Source organism: Pelodiscus sinensis, chromosome 2 (assembly GCF_052426305.1).
Source record: "Pelodiscus sinensis isolate ZL-2025 chromosome 2, ASM5242630v1, whole genome shotgun sequence".
NCBI lineage: Eukaryota > Metazoa > Chordata > Testudines > Trionychidae > Pelodiscus > Pelodiscus sinensis.
In genome coordinates, this window is record NC_143053.1 from 46958622 (window position 1) to 46976809 (window position 18188).

At 43.8% G+C, this 18188-nt stretch overlaps 1 protein-coding gene and 1 pseudogene across 1 annotated transcript in view; one reads left to right on the plus strand and one right to left on the minus strand.

Moving 5' to 3' along the window:
- Positions 1 to 18188, minus strand: part of CNBD1 (cyclic nucleotide binding domain containing 1) — a 309767-nt gene that overhangs the window by 139977 nt on the left and 151602 nt on the right. The window lies entirely within an intron of this gene.
- LOC149525254 (uncharacterized) lies at positions 995 to 12152 on the plus strand (annotated as a pseudogene).

Consider the following 18188-nt stretch of genomic DNA (forward strand, 5'->3'; position numbering starts at 1 on the left):
GATGCCACAGAGCATGTTCAAAAGTATTATTCAATTGCTTATAATATTTTCCATGGGTTTTTTACATTTAGTATGTTATAAAGTTCAGCCATTTTTAGTAATATGTAAAGTTATCTAGAAAAAAGATAGTCAGAGTTGTTTTGCAAGAGGACTCATATTTTTTCCCTTTTCATCACTTTAAAGTGGCTTATGGGATTTCGTTCAAGCATTCCAAACTAATTCTTTCCTGAGATGACACCAAGCATGGAAAATTTGAGATGGAAAGGTAAATTTTTCATGAAGTCTAGAGTACGGAGAATCAATGGAATTTTAAAAGAAATTATTTTGCAACCTCAGCTACTGTACAGCAGCTGCAAAAAAGCATGACCGTTTGTAATAAGCTCCTCCGTTGGACAAAGAAAGCAAATAATTAAAGAGAGATCTTTTCCGTAATTTATAGTTCTTGACACATGAAAATATATTGTTTATCTGTTACAGGGTGACTTGTCCACTTTAAGGGGTGTTGAATTAATTTATATGGAATAAATGGGTCATAAGAGCTAACATAACCCAGTCACTGTTCCTCATTAAACACTGTTACGCGAAGTCTAGAGTTTGGTAGACAGAGACCTCTGCTTGCTTAAAACTATGGAAAACACACCATTAAAATCTTTTTTAACCTTTCATTAAAGATAAAGAAGACAAAAACAGTTTCTGTATTTGAAATGTAAAGTGTTAGATAGGGCTTTGATTTTAACAGCATCATTTATTCTTTCCCAATAGAAGGAGAAAGGAAGGAAGATCACCCTTGTCTGACAGTCTCATAGGACAGCTCTAAATGAAGTCATTATGTCAAATGTATAATGTGCATATCCACACTACTAAGCCCTTTTCACTGACTTCAAGGACTTGCAAAATTGATGCCTGTACTCCATCTTGGCAAGAAGTGTAGCACTAGAGTCACCCTTCCTGGACTGAATTAGGGTAAGTGTAGATATAAGCACTGTGTAATTTGATGGGATTGGCCTCCAGGAGGGTCCCAGATTGCTGTGCTTTGACCGCTCTGGAGTACACTTTCAAGTCCACTGCACTTCAGCCAGGGGCACACGAAAAGCCCCAGGAACTTTTGAATTTCATGTTCTGTGTGTTCATCATGGACAGCTCACCAGCACAAGTGACCAATGCCTAGGGCCACAAACACCAGCATGAAGCATACAGGAGTCACTAGATCTGATTTCTGTGTGAGGAGAAGAACCTGTGCAGGCAGAGCTCTGAACCAGCAGAAGAAACACTGACATCCATTCAAAAAATCACACAGGGCATGGAGGAGAGTGGTTATAACAGGGACACACACAGCAGTGTCACTTGAAAATAAAGGACCTCAGACAAACATACCAGAAGACAAGGGAAGTGAACAGTCACTTCGGTTCTAAGCCACAGACATTACACTTCTGTGAGCAGTTCCACACCGTTCCAGGCAGGAACCCCATCAGTACTCCTAAACTCTATGGGTGCGTCTACACTGGCAAGATTTTGCCGCCTGTCTACACTGGCCGCGAGTATTTGTGCAAGAACACTGACTTTGTACTGTACAAAATCAGGGGTTCTTGCGCAAATACTCCGACGCTCCCACTCAGGGACAAGCCCTCTTGCGCAAGTATTCTTGCGCAAGAGGGCCAGTGTAGACAGCCAAGTTAATTTCTTACGCAAGAAAGCCCGATGGCTAAAATGGCCATTGGCGCTTTCTTGCGCAAGAGAGCATCTAGACTGGCACGGATGCTTTTGCGCAAAGGCACATGCCAGTATAGACGCTCTCTTGTGCAAATACTTTTAACGGAAAAAATTTTCCATTAAAAGTATTTGCGCAAAATCATGCCAGTCTAGACACAGCCTACGTGGATACCTCCCAAGGACCTCAGGTGGTCTCAAGCAACAACAAAGACATTATTGATGAGGACAAGGAGGAAGAGAATGCACAGCTGGCAAGTCGAGGTTCCAGTCTCTCCAACAGCCAGCATATTTTCCTAACTCGGGAGCCAATCCCCTCCCAAGACCTATTGTTATGTGACCATGATGGCAGGGAAGGCATCTCAGGTAAGCGTACATTTGAAACCATACCACAAGGGTTAAATGCAATTGTGTTTAATGTTTCATCTGAGGTAAACAATTAGGATACAGTGGCAGCCAGTCCAACTGTTCTGAGGGTGCACCCCAGAAAAGGCTGTTTATGTGCCTGGGGATGGACCGAGTATCCTCCAATGATCTCTCCATATGCAATTCTTGACAGAAGGCTTCTGGAGAGATCTGCCTTATTCTGTCCACTGCAGTAGGGCACTTTCCCATGCCACAACAGCATACAGAAATCTGGCATAACAGCAGCACATAGCATAGCAGCAAAAAGTTCCAGTCTCTGCCCCTATGCCTGCAGCAATCGATCCGCAATCAGTCCATTTCCAGCTCTGTTACCCTCAGGAATGTCATATTGCAGATGGTTACCTAGGTGAAACGGGGAAAGTTTCATAAATGACAGCCCTGAAATAACGCTCCACTGTTTGCTGATCCCCATCAAAAATATCCATGGTGTGCCCTGTTTGTGCTTGGAAGGGATCATCCTGGACCAGTCAGCTTGGTCATGATGGGGGTGGTGCCATGATGACTGTTCAAATCCTGTGTTTCTCCTTCCCAAACCCGGTGCCACTACTTTTCGAAAGGAAACACATTAATAAACACTCAGGCAATATTCATGGTGATGTGGGAAAGAGCGATATAGTTTGCAGTCATTAACCCCAGATGTTTGAAAAGCAGCTGCAAAAGACCTATCCTGCCCTTCTTGTGTATTTACCATGCCTGCCTGAAAACCAGATTCTATTGCCCACTACTGCCATGTATTGCATCTCAATTGTAAGCACTTCTTTTAAAAGACAACAGTTGACCTTGTACCTAAAGGCAAAGTATGTGCTACTGCAAAGTGTTCCATTCATCGCAAGAATTAACCTCATGTTTTCAACAATGTGGCTGCATCTAGACTGGCAAGTTTTTCTGCAAAAGCACCTGCTTTTGCGGAAAAACTTGCCAGCTGTCTACACTGGCCGCTTGAATTTGCGCAAGAACACTGATGATCTAATGTAAGATTGTCAGTGTTCTTGTGCAAATATTATGATGCTCCCGCTCAGGGATAAGCCCTCTTGTGCAAATGCAGGTAAAAACTGTTTTGCGCAAAAAAGCCCCGATGGTGAAAATGGCGATCGGGGCTTTCTTGAGCAAAACCGCTTCTAGATTGGCACGGACGCTTTTCCGCAAAAAGTGCTTTTGCACAAAAGTGTCCTTGACAATCTAGATGCTCTTTTCCGCGAATGCTTTTAACGGAAAAACTTTTCCGTAAAAAGCATTTGCGGAAAATCATGCCAGTCTAGCCGCAGCCTGTATGTTTTGCAAAGCTATCCTTGTGGAGGTTTTTTCCCCTTGCAGCTGGAAACTTGTCTGTGAGTGCTTCCCACACACCAGCACAAAGGCTGTCCCAGATTAGAAGGTGAAAAAAAGCAAACAAGCAACAACGTATTCTATCATTTGATGTGTTCCCTGCTGCGCCTGACAAGGCTAAGCTCAATGCATGGAGGCTTACACCATTGGAGAGCATGTGCACAGACCAAGAGCACAGGAAAGCATGCAGGGAGGAAGAGTGTAATATGCAGGAAGAGATGTTGTGATTTATAAGGAACATAAGGAACATAAGAATGGCCATACTGGGTCAGACCAAAGATCCAACTAGCCCAGTCTTCCAACTGTGACCAATTCCAGATGCCCCAGAGAGAGTGAACAGAATGGGCAATCATCAAATGATCCCTCTCCTTTCATTCATTTCCTGACAAATAGAGGCTAAGGACACCATTCCTTCCCATGCTGGTTAATAGCCACTGATGGACCTAACCTCCATGATTTTATCTAGTTCTTTTTTTGAATCCTGTTAAATTTCTGGTTTTCATAACATCCTCTGGCAAGAAATTCCACAGGTTGCCTATGTGCTGCGTGAAGAATAACTTCCCTTTCTTTTAAGCCTCCTACCCATTAATTTCATTTGGTGACCCTTAGTACTTATATTTTGGGAACAAGTAAATAACTTTTCCTTATTCACTTCTTCTGAATCAGTAATGATTTTATAGACCTCTATCATATCCCCACTAGGCTCCTCTTTTCTAAGCTGAAAAGTCCAAGTCTTTTTAATCTCTCTTCATATGGGATCCATTCCAAACCCCTATTCATTTTTGTTGCCCTTTTCTGAACCTTTTCTCCTGCCAAAATGTCTTTTTTGAGATGAGTACATCTGTACACAGAGATGTGTACATCTGTACACAGTATTCAAGACTGGTGTACCATGGTTTTATATAGAGGCAACGAGATATTTGCTATCTTATTCTCTATCCCTTTTTTAATGATTCCTAACATTTTATTTCCTTTTTTGACTACTGCTGCACATTGAGTGGATGTTTTCAGAGAACTATCCACAATGACTCCAAGATCTCTCTTTTGAATAGCTATGGCTAAATTAGTCCCCATCATTTTGTATGTATAGCTGTGATTATTTTTTCCAATGTGCATTACTTTACATTGATCAACATTAGATTTCATTTGCCATTTCGTTCTATGAGATCTTTATGAAACTCTTCACAGTCTGCTTTGGTCTTAACTATCTTGAGCAGTTTAGTATCATCTGCAAATTTTGCCAACTCACTGTTTACCCCTTTCTCCAGATAATTTATAAATAGCTTGACCAGGATTGGTCCCAGAATGGACCCTTGAGTCACCACTAGTTACCTTTCTCCATTCTGAAAATTTACCATTTATCCCTATCCTTTGTTTCCTGTCCTTTAACCATTTATCAATCCATGGGAGGACCTTCCCTCTTTTCCCATGACAACTGATTTTACTTAAGAGTCTTTTGTGAAGGACCTTGTCAAAGGCTTTCTGGAAATCTAAGTACACTATATTCATTGGATCCCCCTTGTCCACATGCTTGTTGACCCTCCCCCCCCCCCCAAGAACTCTAGTAGATTAGTAAGGCATGATATCCCTTTACAGAAATGATGTTGATTTTCCCCACCAAATTATGTTAATCTATGTGTCTGACAATTTTATTCTTTACTATAGTTTCAACTAATTTGCCTGGTACTGACATTAAACTTTCCTATCTGTAATTACCAAGATCACCTCTAGAGACCTTTTTAAATATTGGCATCACATTAACTATCTTCCAGTCTTTGGGTACAAAAACAGATTTAAAGGATAGGTTAAAAACCACCGTTAACAGTTCTGCAATTTCACATTTGAGTTCTTTCAGACCTCTTGGATGAATGTCATCTGGTCCCAGTGACTTGTTACTGTTAAGTTTATCAGTTTGTTCCAAAGCCTCCTCTAGTGACACCTCATTCTGGGACAACTGTCACCTAAGAAGAATGGCTTGGATTTGGGAATCTCCCTAACACTCCCTAACACTCTCAACCATGAAGATCAAAGCAAAGAATTAACTTAGTTTCTCCTCAATGTCTTTATCATTGTTGAGTGCTCTTTTAGCATCTCAATCGTTCAGGGGCCTCACTGGTTGTTTAGCAGGCTTCCTGCTTCTGATGTACTTTAAAACATTTTGCTATTACTTTTTGAGTTTTTGGCTAGCTGTTTTTCAAACTCCTTTTTGGCTTTTCTTATTATATTGTTTACACTTAATTTATAGAGTTTATGCTCCTTTCTATTTTCCTCACTAGGATTTAACTTCCACTTTTTAAATGATACCTTTTTATCTCTCGTTGCTTCTTTTACTTGGTTATTAAGCCATGGTGGCACTTTTTTTTGGTTTTCATGCTGTGTTTTTTAATTTGGGGTATACATTTAAGTTGGGCCTCTATTCTGGTGTCTTTGAAAAGTTTCCATGCAGCTTACAGGGATTTTACTTTTGTCACTGTACATTTTAACTTCTGTTTAATCAACCTCCTCATTTTTGTGTAGTTTCCTTCTCTGAAATTAAATGCCATAGCGCTAGGCTGCTGAGGTATTTTTCTGTCTGTCTGGAAGTGGAACAGTTCTACAGTGTCCTGGAAAGACTCATCTACGTACCTCTCTGCCTCCCTTAGCTCCTCCATTTCAGCCACCTTGGCCTCCGAAGTCCATACATGGTCTCTGAGGGCCAGGAGCTTCTTGCATTGAATGCACACATATGCCACCTGTCCATAGGGCAGGTAATCATACATGGTACATTGTATGCAATGAAGAGGATTGCCCCCATTCTGCTTCTGGGCTTTTAAGTGCATTGTCTCCTATAGATAATTAGATTATTGACAGGGTTTTTATTTAAATCCGGTAGATCAGGTACTTTGGGTTTTAGCTTAGTTTAAAAGTTTTAAAGAATGCCAAGTGTACCTAGTTCCCTTCAAACTCACACTCTAAAGTCCCTCATGAAACTCCCTGTTAGCTGCTTCTGTTCACTAGCTCTCTAGTCACTTACTAACAGGCTTTATATAGCCCTGGCCTTCCTGATAGCCCTGACCCCTGCTTAAGGCTTTACCAATGAACAGAAGGTTCTAGATTTCAAATTCCCATTTAAAAGCTCACAGCTTCCAACTACTGTCCTCAGCACACAGTCCTTCAAGCAAACAGCTCAGAACATGGATCTTCAAACAAATTGAAACAGACAAGCTTGAGGGCACAAACAGACATGATGAAGCATCTGGCTGAGGTTCAAGAAAGGCAGCAAGACTTTAGAGTTCTCGTGCACCCAATGATGAACCAGCTGCCCTCCTCCCCAAGTTTCATATCCTCCTCTCTCAAACATCCAATAATGTGGGGGAAGGGCAAGCTCCAGTACCCCGTGTACTCAACTCCAATTCCAGGGAAGGTTCATGGAGCAGAAGGCTCTCATTCCCACAGCTTTGACTAATACAGAGTGCAAATGTAAGCTATGTGTCCTTGTCTCCCCCCACACCCATAATATCAGACCCGACCCTGACACCCAGGTTATCTTTAGTATTCAGTACTTTCTCTGTTTGGTGTATGCTAGAATAATAAAAATGTATGGACTGAGGACGAGAGATTCTTTATTCACTGTTCACACTGTGCTTTTATCTGATCCAGGATTTGGAGCCTAACCCAGAATTCCAATCGGCAGCTGGAACTGTGGCATAGCTGCTCACAGTACATCTCTCTGTAAGTTGATACGAGTCATGGTAGTGAAGATGTGTTCTGCCAGCTGAATGCCTATAGTGTTTGTTATCAGCTATATAAAATCGGAGGCTAATTTGGTAATGCAGACATACCCTTAGATGGTATCAAAGAAGGTAAAAATTTCAGGAAATAAGAAAAATGTAATTGAGAAGAGCTGGAGCTGTTGTTAAATTCTGACCATATTTCATCCGAAGTAATGTTTGGGGTTCAGATGAAAGCAGTAGATTTGTCCATGTCATCTGGGTCCTTCTCTCTGACCTGTCTAAACCTCTGATATCAGGATGATAAAGGCTCAGGTGGTGGCAGTCATGATAGTGAAGTCAGTGCCAATCACCAATTTTTTTCTCGGGTTCTTTTTTAAGGGCCCTATAGGAGCAACAGTCTATCCTCTATTTGTCTACCAATTAGGCCTACTTTTTGACAAACCATTTCTGGTTCATTTTTGTCTGATCTCACACATTTCCTGTTTACCAAGCACAATTGTAACACAGCCTTAAGCCATATCAGTAGGTATTTTGTTTGGCCTAATTCATTATGTTTGTCTTGCATACCTTTTTCATCTGCTATTACAGATTATTGTGACATCTTATTAACTTTCTCATACTTTCTTACATTGTGATCACAATTAGAGCAGAAGTGTAGGCCCAATTATCAAAACAGAGATAATGTGGGGTTGGGACAGCTAACCTCTATTCAGGAAGAGGTAATCAAAATAGCAGCAGATTAGCTGGGGTATGAGACTGCCCAGGTGTTAGTCAGGTAGCTCCCTTCTGAACATGAGAAAACCTAACTGATGATGACAGAGGAGAAAGAGGCTAGACAGCTTAGAGAGGAGAATTTCAGGGAAACGCAAAGTCAGGAGAAAGGCTCTTTAGGTTGCGAGCCAGAACCAGAGGGGAGACTGGTGATCTGGGGAAGCCTGCCTGAATCCCAGCACAGCTCCATGAAAGAGGGCTGTGGAATCCATGTAGCCAATGTGGAAAGTATTGTGAGTCAATGAACCAAAGGAGGAGCAAACCAAACGGGGAGACTCTCCAGAGAGGTCAGGAACTGTAGTAGAACTGGCAGAACTCCTAACTGGGAACCCAAAGCTGGCAGAGCTGAGAACCCAAAGCTCTGAAACAGGGATGAAATGAAAGCCTTCAGTGGGAATAGTTTGTGCTCGAAGATGCCAAAGGAGACTGTACTGCATAAAGAATAGCTAAATTTGGTCCCAGGAAAGAGAATGCTATTTTAGGCATTCTGGGCTGTGAATAAAGTTACTGGGAGAAGTTGGTGGAGACCAAGGGAGGTTACTTGCAGAACCACACTGTGTCAGGAGGGAGCATGCGATAGGATGGCACCCTGTAACACTACTGAAAATACACTGCAATGTTTGATCCTAGTATCAAGCTTGGATTTGGTGCATCTGAGAAAAGCAGAAGGAAACATGATTTTAAGCCACCTGTCTCTCTCTGATCCAGGACCAGCAAAGTCCATTGGCAAAATTTAGAGAAGAACGAGTCCTACTGTTAATTATACTGGTTGCTGGGGAACCAGAGAATCTCCTGTGCTATGATGGATTTTGTGCTACTCAAGGACTCTTCTGTCAGGGGAAATCTACAGTTGCACCTTTAGGGAGCTACATCTTCAGGGAGCTGCTGTGCTCTGCTAAATTCAAGCAGGATTATTCAGGGCTCAAAATCAGGCCCACTATGTTGAAAGTGTGCCTGCATGCCTAAATAGGTAACTTAGCCTCAGTTTTGTCCATTTGCCTTTGCTCTCTCATTTAAATGCAAATCAGTTTTGTGCACCAAAGCATCGCCTGCCAATATTGCAGTTGTTAGTACTTTGCATGTACAGTTCAGGGACATCATTTACAAAAAATGTAACCTCCTGTACATTTCCATCATTTGTGCAGCAGAACTACTGTATGCGGTTCAGTCATTAAGCACTGAATGAGTTAATAATGAGATACCAAAAAAAGGAAAGACATGCATAATTGTACTTTTGGACTCCACACAGCTGGGACACACACTGCTTCAATAACAATGGGGGGAGGAGAGGAAGCAAGCTTACCTTGGCTTTGGTTAGACAACAGATTTGACTCTATGTAACAGATTGAATTTAAACAATATGATTACTAGGAAGCTCACAATGCCTTTATGAGTAACCTAATAAAATAACATTGGGGAAATTTCATTAAATATTTGAAGATACGTGAGTAGTTTAAAACAGCAATTTAAAAAAAGCTAGTACTTTGATCAATACAGTAGTTTCTCACTTAGGGCACATCTACACAGCAAGACAAAACTCAAAATAAGCTATGTAACTTGAGCTACACTAACTGCATAGCTTAAGTTGAAATAGCATATTTCGACTTTTGGAGCTGTCTACACAGCAGTTATTTCGAGATAGAACACTCTTCCTCCGACTTCCCTTACTCCTCGTCAGATGAGGGCTATAGGAGTCAGAGTAAGCAGCCCTCCAGATCTCCATTATTTTGACACTGTCAAAATAGCTGCTTGTGCATAGACGCAGACTATGTTATTTCAGAATAACATCAGTTATTCCAAAATAATGCTGCTGGGTAAACCTAGCCCCAGGAGCCAAATTCTTAAATTAAGGTTACTGTAACTTAAGTGTGCCTTGTGAGGAATCCTGCATTTATTTTTAGATATTGTTATAGCAGGAAAAAGCCAGAAGTAGCCCATAATCAGTCTTCAGCTATTGTTCAGTTTTCCACGTCTAAGGAATATGCTTATCCATACAAAGATCATGTCCTGGTTAGCAATCAGGCAATTATCCATGATAACAAAGCGCACTGCTCTTGAAAATAAGGCAGTACCTACAGTGCAAGAGACTGGGTGGCTCAGAGGCTCTGGTAATCACTTGCCATCTTGCACTTTTAGGTCAGTGGTTCAAATACCACCTAGTGTGGCAGTGAAAGACCTAAAAGAGACATCATATGACCATAGTTTGGTGTCTGGTCTATATGAAATAAATTAGGGCCTTAACCCTGTCCCTAATGCTGAACAGAGTAGGTAACTTGAGTGAAGATAATAATGGATAAAGAACAATTGGCAGAATGGGTGGACATTCAGACATTTTAAAAGCTTGTAATAAAATTCCTTACAAAGCTATTGAGGAAACTGAATAACGACAAATTGAGTAGTACTGTAAGCTCTGGTCATAGTTAAGATTAGAGATAATGGCTAGATTCTCATACTCCTACTGACAGTAAGGAGTGTGCTTTGCTTCGTGAGAAGCACTACTGGTTTCTTAATAAAGGACTCTCAAGATGGGAAAATGTAGTGGGGTGATTTAGGGATCAATATTGTCAAATGTACTTAACAATTTGAAAGAATGAGTGAGTAAGCAAGGTAGGAACATGTACTATTCATACACCATTATTTTGGTCAGTAAATGCTACAAGCTGTAGGATTGTGAGGAACTAATCAAATGGGCCAATACAAAGGCAGATGAAATTCAATAATAGTACAAGGGCAAAATAAATCACATGCAAATAATTGATATAGACTAGTCGTCCACACTGATTGGTTCTCAATAGCTGAAGTCTCGCTGGAACAAGATCAAAGCAATTTACCAGACAGCACACTGAACAACCTGATGAAATGCATAGCAGCAGCTATGGGGGAATAGGATACTGACATATAAAGAAAATGAAAGGGTCAAAGCAATGAAAAAATGAGATGACCATATTCTGAACAAAGGTCCATCTTCTAAGTTTGCAATAATATATTTATTGAGTCCTTTAATGGACATGATGTTATATATACATTTTAAATCCCTCTCTTATAGTCACATGTAAAATTTCATAGATATATTTTGCAAACAGAGCAAAGGCATTTAAGAAATATGGAGCCAGTGCTTTCAGGTATAAAACTACAACTTGATGTGCAGCCACTGACCCTTTCAGAGAGTGGCGTTACTTGGAGGGGTGCTAAATACTGTGAATATTCAACTCAAACCAGCTCAAATTTGCATCAGTTATTGTGATGTACTGGAAACCTCAGTTCAGTGACCTTCCTACTTGCTCTCTCATTTCTGAGATATGATGGCCCAATGTGAATTCACTGAGCTGTGAGGCAAAACAAAGGTAGCAACATTGAATGACAATTTGTGCATGTTAATTTAAAAGTAATCTGTAAGCCACCCACATTTCATTCTAGCAAGAGAAGGTGAAATTAACTAGAGCTGTAGCCTTGTGGGAAAAGGGGTGGGAAGCTGAGATACAATTAAGGTTACTCCTTTCCACCCCTGCACCTGTTGATCAAGAATTGTGCAGTGGAGTGCAGCCGCACTGAGGATATCAAGGCCTATCTATTCCTGCCTGCCCCCAGCCATATGAGCACAGGGAAGAGAGAAACATTTTTAGAGGAGCCAAACAGGAACTCAGCCAGCGAGAGCAGGAAAAAAAGGAAGCTGCAGCAAGTGTTACCCCCAAAAACATTCAGTTAGTGGTGGCAAAGCAATGTTTTCAGTTTTGTGCTTAGGAAACAGAAGTGAGCAGCTGAAAATTTTCCATATCAAAGGGATCTTTCAAAACTGAGGGCATCATCAGAGTCGGTTGCTTTGTTTTGTTAAAGTTCTTTTTTTTTTATTTTGAATGTTCTTTCCCTTATGTTGATTAGCTGTTTGCAAGAATAGGCTACAGATGGCCTTGCTCGAAGCACATCGCCTTTGTCTCAACCAAGACATTTCAGTGTCAGCTCAAACATTAGAGCTAGGCTTCAGGCACCCTGTCTCCTGAGATGACTGCCCTTCTCACTTTTCTTTTCACAGCTGAACTAGCTGCGAGTGGAGAAAGAGCCACACTTCTCATGCCTTCTGATCCCATGAGACCCCCAGACGCCGGCGACCCTGGGAAGACCTTGAGCGAGCACATTGCCTGCCTATGTGCCCTGAATTGGTCTCTGGAGCAGCAGGACCGGAGATTGGATGCCAACCTGGAGCTGCACTGAACCCCCTGTTACCTACCAGCCCTGTGCTCTTGGGAGCCAGGGAGTGACATTCATGGAAAACCACCCTCCCCCCTTCCCCTAAGCCTTTGCTAGAATCAGACAAAGCAACGAAAAGGCCAAGGAAGACACACCTCAACTAATTAAGGAAACACCCCAGCCTCATCTGCAGTGAAGATAGAACTCATTAGCATACAGAATGGAGAACAGATCTTCCAAGGCAGGAATCGCAGTGAACTATGGGATACGGAAAGCAGAGAAGCAGTGCCTGATGGGAAAACTCTACTCCAGGTGCTACCGAACCCAGGCCTGCTCACACCCATATTATTCATTATCAGACCAATTCTAGTAACGATCCTATTGACATCCAAAATACTGAAACTGCCCAGTTGCATTGTGAGCTTTTTCAAGGAACATCACCCATAACCAGGGGTGATCAGTCTCTATTGTCTCGCCTCTTTCTCTTTGAACTATTGTCCGATCCCTATAAAAACTCCTCTCCTTGCCCCAAGGAAAACTGTTCTGATACCTGGATTTAAATTGCATCAGTTCCACTGAGACTTCAACATCTCCTATCTGATCATGCTGGGGGCTCTGCTCTGCTGGTCTCCTGCCCTCTGGACTCCTGGCTAGCATCAGCATCTGGGAACCCCAATCAGTGCAAGCTCCATGAAGAAGTGAGGTCTCTCTCTCTCTCTCATCAACTACCTCTCTAAGCATAGCCTCCTGACCCTGCCCTATGTAGACTGTTATACAGTTATCTAGCCCTAACATTTGTAATCAGTTCTTATTTAGATTTAATATTGTAATTGTTTTGTGTGTTTGGCTCCCCATATATATAATAAATAACTTCCATTGTTAAGCTGGTTGCTTCTCTCTCTTTCCTTCTCTTTTGCTCACTCTTCCTCAAGGGGTGTTGTTTTGGCTTCCCCATTCGATCTGCAACAACACTTCTTGTACCCAAGCTAAAGATCCATGTAGTGCCCAAAGTCCTGTGGGGTTTGCTCATCGTGTGGTTTACCAGTGAATGATTGTGGTGTGAAAGTGGAGATAGGGAAGTGCTAAACCTGTGGGCATATGAGGATGGCAGCTTAAAGTTCTGTTTAATCCAGCCCATTGAGTCCAAAGGCACATGAGGGTGCAGTGTGGCATTGCTGTTAAACCCAGCCAGATGAGTCCAGGGACATATAAGGGGGTCAGCTTGTGAGTGCTGATTACCCAGTCCTCTCAGACGTGTTCCGTTAGTGGGTATGAGTGTCTGTGTGTGTTGCTAAGGTAGTAAGAACCCCATCCTGAGGAACCTAGTTCCTGCAGGAGAGCTCCAGTGCGAGGGGGAATTGGCAGCAGGGAGAAATCAGCAGCATATGGGTATGTCTACACTACAAAGTTAATTCAAACTAACAGACGTTAGTTCGAATTAATTTTGATAGGCGCTACACATACAAACCGCTAGTTCGAACTTAATTCGAACTAGCGGTGCGCTTAATTCGAACTAGGTAAACCTCATTGTACGAGGACTAATGCCTAGTTCGAATTAAGCAGTTCGAATTAAGAGCTGTGTGGCCACTTAATTCGAACTAGTGGGAGGCTAGCCCTCCCCAGCTTTCCTTGGTGGCCACTCTGGGCACCACCAGGGAAACGCGTCTGCCTCCCTCCCGGCCCCAGAGCCCCTAAAGGGGCACGAGCTGTCTACGGTGCCCATGCCAGGTGCAAGCCTGCCAGCACCCAGCCAACAGACCCTGCACCTGGCACAGCACGAACCCGCCACCCGCTGCCACCCAGCCCTCCACCTCTTCCTGGGACCAGGCTGGTGGCTCCCGGGAGCCTGCCCAGGTCCACAAGAGGCGGGCGCCCACCTGGTCTAGTGCGGAGATCGTGGACCTCATCCACGACCTCTGCACTAGGCACAGGAAAGTGGCCGTCTAGGGCAGAATAGCTTCCAGCCTGGCCACCCAGGAGCAGGTTTGCATGAAAATCAGGGTGGTCCAGTGAGACCCCCGACGCTGAGCTTAGAATGGCCGTCCTGGGTCAGTCCAAAGGTCCATCTAGACCAGTAGCCTGTCTGCTGACAGCGGCCAACACTAAGTACCCTGGAGGGGATGGACCGAAACAATGACCAAGCCATTTGTCTCGTGCCATCCATCTCCAGCCTTCCACAAACAGAGGCCAGGGACACCATTTCTACCCTCTGGCTAATAGCACTCCATGGACCCAACCTCCATGACTTTATCTAACTTCTCTTTAAACTCTGTTATAGTTCTAGCCTTCACAGCCTCTTGTGGCAAGGAGTTCCACAGGTTGACTATTTGCTTTGTGAAGAAGAACTTTCTGTTATTAGTTTGAAGCCTGCTACCTATTCATTTCATTTCGTGTCCTCTAGTCCTTCTATTATGGGAACTAATGAGGAACTTTTCTTTTTGCACCTCTCGACACCACTCCTGCTTTTATAAACCTCTATCATATCCCCCCTCAGTCTCCTCTTTCCTAAGCTGAGAAGTCCCAGTCTCTTTAGCCTCTCTTCATATGGGACCTGTTCCAAACCCCTGATCATTTTAGTTGCCCTCCCCTCTCCCACTCTCTCTCTTCCCCTCTCCCACCTCCTTTTACCAGTCTCCCTGAGTTTTGTTCAATAAAGAGAGTTTCTATTTTTTAACACACATGTCCTTTATTTTGTACATCAGGAAGGGGGGATAGGGAAGGGTAAGTGGAAGGAGGTGAGGGAGGAATGGGGTACAAGCCCCCGATGGGGAGGTCTGGGGTGGCTCTGCGGGCTCCTCGGGGTGGAAGCTCTCCTTCAGCCCCCCGATTGACCTCCCCCTGGATGGCAGCCTCCAGCAAGTGCAGCCGGGCTGATGGCCGAGTGCTGTGATATGCCGAGTGTGGGCATTCAGGGCACTCCAAGCCAGGACTGCTTTGCAGGCGGGGAACCCCTGAACTGTCTGTCCGGGGTGGGGATCGGGACCCTTTAAGCACAGCCCTCGGCTAGCCTGAGACAGCAGCTCCACGCTCTAAGTCCTCCTCTGATGCCCTGCTGGCACTGCTTCCGGCCATCCTTAACCTCGGTTCAGGGTCCACTCAATGTGGACATGCTAGTTCGAATTAGCAAAATGCTAATTCGAACTAGTTTTTAGGTCTAGATGCACTAATTCGAATTAGCTTAGTTCGAATTAACTAATTCGAATTAAGTTAGTTCGAATTAGTGCTGTAGTGTAGACATACCCTATGAGAGCACAAGTAAGCCCAAGCAGTACACTGATAGAATTGTTAACCTCTCCCCAGCCCCACAAGAGTCACCCTAATAAATGAGCATACCCCATAGTATTGGGCAAATCTGGTAATACACCTTGCTGTCTCAGCAAGCCTGGAGTGGGAGAAGACAGGAGGAAGGAAGGGAGGATTAGGGAGGAAAGGCACAGAGGGGCACTGCAGAGACCCCTTGTGGGAAGGCCCAGGGGACAGTGCCACAGGTGGCGCTGACTGAAACTCTCCTTCAGGACCTCCCGGATGTGCACAGCCCCCTGCTGGGCCTGCTGGATGGAAGCCATGTGTGGCTATTGAAAGGCCCTTGTGAGCTGCTTGCCCTCTGCCCCCCTGCCTGGCAGGAATGTCTCCCCCTTGTTCTCACAAAGCCACCCAGTGGGGTCCATGTTGCTCAGGATAACAACCCTGCACAGCAGGATGGTTTTGATGGCCCTCACCACCTGTGGAAAGAGACACATAGAGAATCACAGGGTTGCCAGAGCCCCGGGAATTCTCCGAGCCCAAGCCCCACACAAGGACTAACCCCAATTTGCCTCATCCCTGGCAGGGTGTGTGAAGGCAGGACTGGACAACCTCCTGCGGAAGAAGTCCTCCACCCCTCCCTTGCCTAGGGAACCCTTCTCCACTCTCCTTGGACAACTGCAAGAGTCATACCTGCATGAGCACAGCCCCAACGGTCGATCTCCCCACACTGAACTGGTTCCCCACAGAGCGGTAGCTGTCTGGTGTGGCAAGCTTCCAAAGTGCAATGGCGACCTGCTTCTGGAGGAGGATGGCAGGTCTCATGTGGGTGTCCCATTGCTGGAGGGCAGTGGAAGCCACTTGCATAGCTCCAGGAAGGTGTCTTTCTGCATGAGAAAGTTCGGGAGCCACTACTGGTTGTCCCACCATTCCATGACGATCTGGTCCCACCAGTCAGAACTGGTGTCCAGTCACCAGACGTGGCAGTGCACCATGTGCAGGGGAAGATGGGAGAAGTTGCGTTGCATGAGCAGCACGTGGAGAGAGGTGAGGAGGTGCCCCTCAGGGAGCTGCGGGTCTTGTTTCTGCAGTGCTACATGGGCAGCCTGCAGTAACTACACCAAGAGGTGCAGCAGGAGGTCTCAGAGCTGGTGTGTGCTTTGCAACAGATCTGGCTCCATTGCTGGAGTCCTCTGGTGTCCACAAGAGCAACGAGAGTATGCAGTGAGATGAGTTTGCTGTCCCTCAAAGAGGTAGGCAAAGGTGAGGAGCCTGAGACACAATTGTAGAAGGTAGCCCCTTTAAGCATAAGCCTCAGATGGCCTCAGGCAGCAGCTACAGGAAGTGACTACTGTCCTGATGCCCTGCCTGAAGTGCTTCCAGGAGGAGGAAGGGGGTGGGTTTAAAATGTGATTCAGCCTCCAATCAGTGTGGACATGCTATTTCACTAGAGAGCTGCACTATTAAATGGGCATTTGTAGTGTGGACATACTATTTCAAAATAACTGTTTCGAGAGTATTATTCCAAAATAACTTATTTCTAAATAAGTGTGTAGTGTAAACATATCCTAACGGAGTCTGCCTCAGACTAATTTCAAAGCTTCCCTGTAGTGTGGACACATTAGTTTGAAATAGTTATTTTATGAGTTATTATTTCAAAATAAGGTTTTTTGAAATAATTTCCTAGTTTAGACATGCCCTTAGAGGCTAACAGATTTATTAGGGCATAAGCATTTGTGGGTAAAATCCACTTCATGAGTGGGAGTGGAAATTACAAAGGCGGGGTATATATAAGTTACTTGTCAAGTGTAGGACCAGTGATAAAGGAGGCAAATCTAGTCAGGTTGGATGTGTCTCATTTGCAGCATTTGATACGGAGATATGACTATCAAGAGAGGGGAAATTGCTTTTGTGGTGTATTAACAGCAGTGAAGACAGAACAGTGCAGCCTTCTGCACATGTAGTACAAGTCAAGCACAGTAGTTGGGGATGTATGTGGCTCACTAATAGTGGGGGAGAGCTGGGGCTGACCTGGCCTCGGGGGGTTCTGGCAGTTGGGGTGGGGAACGGAGGTTGCCTGCTCTCAGAAAGGGGTGTTGACGAGTGTAGCGAGAAAGGGGGCATCATCCCCTAGTGTATGTGTGTATATGTATATAAGGCAAAAGGGAAGTGCTTAGTACAGAGAGATTAAATAATTTATCAGTTGCCCATGGTCACATAGTAGTTGCTGCAGAGGTAGATTCACTTTAATTTTAGTTTGTGTAAACAAGAAACACGATTAAGGATCAAAACTGACTTTACAAACATGGTTGTGCCAATGTGAATCCTTCACACTAAAATAAAGTGCAGGTCATTGTCAGTGCCTCACAGCTATGTTTTCAAAAAGCAAAGAAAGAATATTTTAAAGGTGACAACAATCAAAGAAACCCTAATCTCAATTTGCATTTGCCCATGTGTTGTCTTCATAGGGTTTTTGTTGATGTTTTTGTTGTTGTTTTTAACTGATGCTTTGCATGTATTTAAACAGGTAATTTTATTTAGCCCTCAAATAATAAAAAGTCATCAGAGTTAATGGCCTAAGGAAGACATAGAATCAGTGGCAAGAGTAGCTTACCACAGATACACTGAGTACTTAAAAATTATATGTACTAGATGGCAGCTTTATTAAATATATTTCAAAGCTGCTTTTTGCCCTCTCCTTCTCTCACAAAATCTCCCTACCCCTTTTCCCTTAATTCATTTATTCCATGTTTGCTCTTATTAAGTTTGGCAATAAAACAAAGTCATGCCAGTCATCTCCCTTTGAAGAAAATCAAA